The sequence below is a fragment of the Miscanthus floridulus genome, chromosome 9 (assembly GCF_019320115.1).
Source record: "Miscanthus floridulus cultivar M001 chromosome 9, ASM1932011v1, whole genome shotgun sequence".
In the NCBI taxonomy this organism is placed as follows: domain Eukaryota; kingdom Viridiplantae; phylum Streptophyta; class Magnoliopsida; order Poales; family Poaceae; genus Miscanthus; species Miscanthus floridulus.
The window spans coordinates 48,565,899-48,573,532 of record NC_089588.1 but is presented as its reverse complement, the minus strand read 5'-3'; positions in this window follow the sequence as shown (position 1 = coordinate 48,573,532).

The following is a 7,634-nucleotide window of genomic DNA, read 5'->3' as shown; positions in this document are numbered from 1 at the left end:
GAAAAGCGCACAGTGCACAAGGATGGCGAGTGCGGCACGATGACGCGGCCACGCGAGAATGGACCTGACACCGACGACGTTCGTAAGGCACGTAGCAAATAACCTGGCATTCATGGCATGGTCAACTAAACATAGGGTTGGGGACAGGACGTCCACTCAGGCTTTTTCAAGCACTCCCTACTACCCAAGACTAACCTTCCTTACTACTCTTCTTTTTCTTTCCTTTACTCGACCACATCCGTCTTTCATGTAGACTGAGACCATGTCATATGTTCTTCCTCCAAAATCACCTCCTCTTGCTTACCTTGAGAGAACACTATGTCATCAACCTATTGTGGATTTCCCAGTTGAACACCTAAACATTTCTAAGGAATTTATTTGTAGCAAAAGTGGTATGGCGGTGTAACTTGGTAAAGGTACTTGGTTAACAACCTCGATACCAGCGCGTGCCGAGCAGTGTCCCATATGGCAGCTGTTCCACAGAGAGCCCTCGGTTTCATTGCGGCACCATAAGCTATTAATCCAGGCAACTATTACCAATTTACACGCCATGAAGGTGGTGGGGTCATAGACCATAGAATAAGGGGAGTATTGCAAGGAAAGATTCAAACAACAAGGTTTCCCTTCACAACAAGGGACAAGGAATTCAAATCCAATGGCGAATTTATTTTTAAAGAGATTCAAGTGTTCTGCTGGGACATCCAAAATTAGCCGATACAGTGTCCAAGGTTCTCCAACCACGACTGGTCTGCTGGTATCTGAATGTCAACTTCTCTTGTAACCTTCTTAACATCGCCTTTGAAAACCTTAAGCACGTCTAACAGGACTTAAAATAGATGGACGCAATCACATAGCGAAATAAATAAAATGCATATTCCAACGATCTCATACGGTTACATCGTATAGGTATCTAGGCTCCCATTCACGACACACCATTCCCTATGGTCGGAGGATCTCAACAACTATGGACAACAACAACGGCAAGAGTACAATACAGAGGACAACGACGAAAAGCACTACTACTACGGTTACAGCATCCCAAGGCAACTAAGTTACTCTAGCCACGCATCTGTGTTCCTGGGCTCGACGAATTCTTCTACTGCCCAGGCTATGGATCTACATCTTCTCTTGGCGCTGGCTGAGTGAGAGGAATCAAGGGTTCTGCTTCTAACACTTCCGAAGGTGGAGGTGCGGGCGGTTCTGCATCACCGGTTCTCCTTCTTTCAGGCAGGTGGATAGGGATCCCTTCCAAGATCAGGGCATCCTGCCTTTTAGTAGCCAGCGTCCTCCGCTTGGCCCTAGTGACAAGATTGGCCACCCGTAGCTGATGGACATGCCGATCTTCAGCCTCCTTCAGAGCTTCTGACATGGCAGTCTCTCGGCTCTCAGCAGCTGCCTCACTGGCATGCGCTTCGGCGAGCTGCACCTGGAGCATCCGGGTGAAGATCTCGGCTTCCTCGGCTCGATGGAGGCAGATCCTCAGTTCCAAGGCTTGCCGATCATACTGCTCATCCAAAGCAAGCAGATACATGGTCAAGTGCACTAGGGTAGGACTGTCCTCTTGCGCATCTCGCCCTTGTAAAGCCTCCATGCGAGACCTCCATGCCCGCCAATTCTTGTCCAAGGGTGGAAAGAACCTCATGGGGTATGGGCAATGGGCTCCTCATAGATCTAGCAGAGGTACCGCAAGGCATTGTGGGCCACAACCTGGTAGGTGTCGACAAAGAGAAACCCGGTTGCTGTCACACTCTAGGCTTTAGTGAGGTCAGGGAACTCTTCACTCTTCCCGATGTAGACGGTAACCTCACACCGCTCGGTGCCATGCTCCTCATACTCACAACCCTCATACTTAGGGCGATCTTTGACTCCGAGCTTTTGCAGGGTGCCATGTAGGATTCTGGGAAAACCCTCAACGTTCAGGCAGTAGGTACTAACCCAGGCTCCTGCCATCTCTGGCGATAGTGGTGAGGAAGGTTGAGCGAAAAGCTTGCTCAAAGGAAAAGTTGGACTAGCTAAAGTGCGCCGAGTGGTGGTACTAAGGGCTAAGTCAGGCTCTGCTTATAAAGGCTGAGCATTCAGTGGTTCTGGCGCGGTCCACCAGGGTTCCCACGCATAATCACTACGAGCGAACCGACTAAATTCCCCGCGTTCGAGGCGAGCGGCGTGCGATGCCATTACTGACTAGTACGACTACATGGCAAGGGTCCGACAAGAGCATAGAAAAGGGTACGGGGAGACATGGGTCACGATCGGCGTGAACCATGGCGAACGCATAGCACGAAGCCACAGTGTAGAACTAACTCAGGAACAGGAACGAGACCGTCGTGCACAATACAACACACGTGACACCTATAGAGGACGTATCTACAAGCAATACGATCGCTATAATGCACAAATAGGATATGCATGAATGCACGTCCTATATGTCATTTCACTGTTGCCAACATATAGGGCAACCATTCTCAGATTTTTGGCACATCGTTCTCTCCCTGTAGCTCGTCGATACTATCGGACTACGCTCAAGTCAGTGTACCTACATAAAAATTGATTAAACCACCTAAGTCGGCAGAGTGCCATCTATCCTGGATACATAACTATAGTAATAGGGCTACTTATATAACTTCGCATACAAACGTCCTAACTTTTTGAAAAGAATTTGTTGTCAAATTTTATTTTAGAAAAAAGTTTTCGAAGCGTTATTTCCTCATTTGCGCTCTAATACCACCTATGGCAGAACCGCCTAATCTAATGCCTCCCAGGAGTGCTCGTCTTCCATTAGACACTAAGCACTCGAAGGAGAACACCAAATTACACGGTCCCGTCGGGCACACCACAGGGGAGAACCCAAAAATCCACATTTTTGCCATTAGGATCACAAATGAGAGAATAAAGCTTACATCATTCTTAACCATTTCTTACATCACTTCACATGTACATTAGAGTATAACATTTATTATAACAACGGAACGTAATTATATTATCAGAGTTATGATCAATTTAATGTAACAGCGGAATATAGACATGTGATCAGAATTGCAACGGAAATAATCATCTATTCATGGCATGATGAAGCAGTGATATGTAAACTATGAAAACAGATTATAAACTTTCATTTATAAAAACAATTAGTGAGAGTTACAAATAAAACTACGATCACAGCGTAAAGGAAGTCCTCTCTGAGCCCACCAGGAGGAATCCACACATAATGGTAGCTTTAGTCTCCACCTGTCACCTACAACGGGGGGAATAAAACCCTAAGTACTCAAATGTACTCAGCAAGACTTACCCGACAGGAGAAAAAAAAAGACTCCAAGGATATGCAAGGCTATCTGGCTTGTGAGTTTATTGCATTTGCAGAAAGCATTACTAAGCGTGCGTCCTTATATTTGATTTTTATTAATAGCCGCATTGGTTCATTAACTAACCATTCTATGTAAGCACCTGTGCTACTTTCAAGCAGGTGGTAAGCAATCAGATTTCCTTTTTCCATCTTTCATCTTTCAGTTCTTACTACGGTGCTAGGCATAAGACAAGTCGTACCGACTCATCGGCGATTCACGAACCAATGTGTCCAGCTGGGTGCCCCAAAAACACACGCCCCGCTTGTACCCAAGGCACGAACAGGACCAACCCATCACCATCCTGTCCTGGGGTCCTAGGTCCCCATCCAAACTGGGACTCCAAGCCCCGACCCCTGAGTCCCGGACTCAGTGCGGTGCAAGGACCTCCTCCACTAAAAAAATAACCCTTACAGTCAGTCCGAAAAGAGCCAGAACCCACGACAAGAGAGCAACAAGTCTTTCAAGCACCCATACCCAAGTATGTGCTGGGGACAATAGATCTATGACTTCCCTCGATGGCTTATGCAACGATTGGTCCTTAACCGACACAGATAGGGAAAATAGTGTAACCAGGCCATGCCCCGCGTCCACAGCGACACAACCTCTTACACCCACCAATACCCAAACCATATCCCTGCCCGGTCACTATTTTTCCTTTCCACCCTTTATATCTTCCCAGTGATAATAATATAGTAATATATTTCCTATCTCTCGCGAGTGACAGGCAATCACTCGACTTCTACCGGAGTCCTGTAGCATAACAATCTACACGATCCTATCATACTAGTAAGACTCATAGGATAAAGATATATATATGCAAGTGGGTTTCATTCAACTCCTTAAAACTTAATGCACAAATATAATTTAAACTGCAGAAAAGTAGGGGTTATGCACTGGGGCTTGCCTGGGTAAGATATATATCAAAAAGTTAGTATCTGCATCTTCAGATCAGCCACCATCATCTGAATAGAAAACCCATTGCATCATCTCCTGGAGAGAATACCATTATGTCGCAGAACCGACCAATTTATAAGAGTACAAGTACAATGGCAGCCCGCAAGCGGTCGCACTGTCATACTTGAACCCATATAAACCCGGTAGTCCGTCGAGTACCACGACGGGTCTCGATAAACGATTTACAACAACCAAGATCGTACATGATTCAACATATATGTCACATATTACATAAATTTCACAGATACATTTCCATCATCAGAGTACGAAACAAAGTTATTACAAACCAAGTTTAATGGACAAAAGCAGAAGCAAATTAAGTTTGAAAGTAAAGTTTCCAACATAGTTTAATACAGTGCCGATATATGATCACAGTCCACAAAAGCATGTAGAGGGATTAATAAAGAAGCCTGCCCAAGGCTTACTCCTCATCCACAGTGGGATAGAAGCAACTCTTGCAATAACCATGATAAACAGTGCCATCTGCAATAATGGGAAATAACCCTGAGTACGAGAAGGTACTCAGCTAGACTTACCCGGCATAAACCAGAAATAAAATAACTCCAAGGATCACGCAAGGCTGTATAAATGGAGATAGCTTAACAACATTTTGCATAAAAAGCGATTAAATCAATTATATAATTATAATTCTGTTATCAATTAGTTATGACTATCCATCTCTAAATTAGCAACTATCCTGTGCCAAACATATGGTATATCATTTTATCAGCATACAATAGTAACCATAGCAGGTATTGTAATTCCATGTTCATTCGAACCATCATATTCCATAATACAATTACTACGATATTGGTACTAGCCAAGTTTCTCACTATCCGGGAGAGACAGCGATTCGAATCGATTTCAACCAGCTCGGAATTTATTCCTAACACAAACCCAGGCAGACCAGATCATTAGTCGCCTTAGGTAACCTTTGGTACAACTCAGGTACACATTTCGCGGGTTCGTACCGCGCCGCACAATCGGGGACACCAAATGCCAGGACGTTCAGGCCCAGCCTGCCCTTGGGCTCAGTCTAACTCCCCGCAAGGAGCGCACAACACAATGGGGCCCAGCCTAAGTTGAGCTACTCGGCTTCACGGTCGGAACGAGTTATCTGGCCAGCTAAGTGATAGGCATGTGTTCAATCTTGTCAAACAGTGCCAACAACGGTACGGTCCTTAATCGGCACAGACGGAATCACATGAGTCAACCTACGCATAGAATCCGTCCGGCCTTGATTTACTTTTACCCCATGGTTCTTTTCCACGATAGCAAATATAGCCAACCATGCTGCGGTATCCCCTATATCTCACAGGTGATAGGAAATCACCCGACTTCTACCGGTCTAAGCATGGCTAAGCATATATTCAATCCTGGACCTAGACAGGGCTAAAGGTGTATATATCTGGACAAGGAATTTATATGCATCAAGTGGTTCCAATCAACTCTTATAACCTAATGCATCAATCATAAGAACTTGAGTAATATTTTGTAAAATACTGGGAGACTTAGAATGCTCCGGGGCTTGCCTTTCAGAAAGGAAGTGGGGCGGTGATCAGGGCACTCTGAAAGCTCTTCAGGGATCTGCTCCTCTTCTTCGGGAGCTGCACCTTGAGGAATCTCCTGCTGGTCCCCTTCCTCTCCTTCGTTGCACTCCAGCAACGTTATCTCCTCTATCGATCCTAGATGCATGAGTATGGCATAAGATATTGCGAATGGATATATGCTGACAAGTATATTATGATGATCCATGATGAATGCATTCTTGTAAGTATTATTAACAGCATGTTGTTAAAGTAATAACAAGTGTATCACATTTTACTGAGTATGTGCATATCTCTTCTTAATTACTAAATCAAACACTTCAACAATTCAGTTACTACACTACAAAACAGCAGCTCCTCGTTTTACTCATAACTGAAGTTCTACTTATCCAAATGTGGTCATCTTGGACTTTTTGGAAAGATTATAAAATTATCTACATCTCTTATTTAATCACCAAAAGCTAATTCACAATTTATCTTAACCAAAACAGACAATCAATCCAGTGCTGTCCAGAAATTCCAGAGAGCAAGCATTTCGGGATACTAACTTTACACAGCTATAACTCCTAAACCCTTTGGCCTATTGCTCTGAAATTTTAACACAAGAGAAATGAAGAAGTTATCTACAACTTTGTTATTAACCATTCTTACAGAAAACACCATTTTTACTATGCAACATACCTAATCACAGAATCTGTCCGAAAACCCTTTTCACCCGAATTATAAAGCAACGATATTTCTATTGCATATAAACTTTCCAGATCTGACTTCAACAAGTATACCAACAGTTCAAAGACATCAAATGAACTTAAGAAATCATAATGGCCAATCCCAAACTATTTATTTAAATGCCTTTATTATTTTATTTAGATACTTAGGTTAAATAATAAACATATAATAAATGTACATAATAAATTCTCAGAAATTTATAGTGGCTTACTAGTGCTACCAATAGACTACTATTAAAGTTTCATGCCATTTGACCAAGTAAAACATCCTATGCAAAAATGACAAGGCATAAAGGCTTAAAATAGCATAAATAGAAAACCCGAGTGAAAAGTGTCAAGCAACAGATTTTATATTTTTTTTAGCATCCACATGGTACTAGGACAACCTCCAACAAATTTTATGAATATTAGATTCATAAATAATTTATAAAAATTCATGCAAGGATCACCTAATTATAAAAGGAAAATCTATAACTATAAATCTATACATGCACTGACCCTCAAATTTTTACCAGAGTTTATACTAGCCAAGAACAGCTTACCACAAAAATTTCATAATTTTTGGAGCACAGGAACTCTAGATATAAAATAAACAAGTTTACATACATTTAAAAACACATTTCAAGTTTCCATTTCAATCCTCCAAAAATTCTACTACAAATGCTAATATCATATTTTTCCTAAATACTACACTTCCTAAGGAACACTACAAAATTTAGTTCACAATTTTTGAACCTACACAGCTCAACTTATCTATTTTCAAAGATGCATATAAAACTAGAAATAAATGCACTAGCTTCAGTACTACTGCACTGACAACGGGGACCCACTGGTCAGTCGGACCCATGCGTTAGCGAAACAAAGCAGGGCAGCGGCGCTGCTTCGACGCGGGTTGGCCACGGCTCATCGCCGGTGAGCTTTCCGGCGAAGCCAAGGGCACCAACATGATCTACTAAGCAAACCGCGTCGGATGATCTAGGTGGTGACCGTGCAGGTGTGGCGGAGCGGGCTCGTCGCCGGCCATGGCGGCACGGCGGCACTGCTCTATGGTGTGTCGGCCGTCA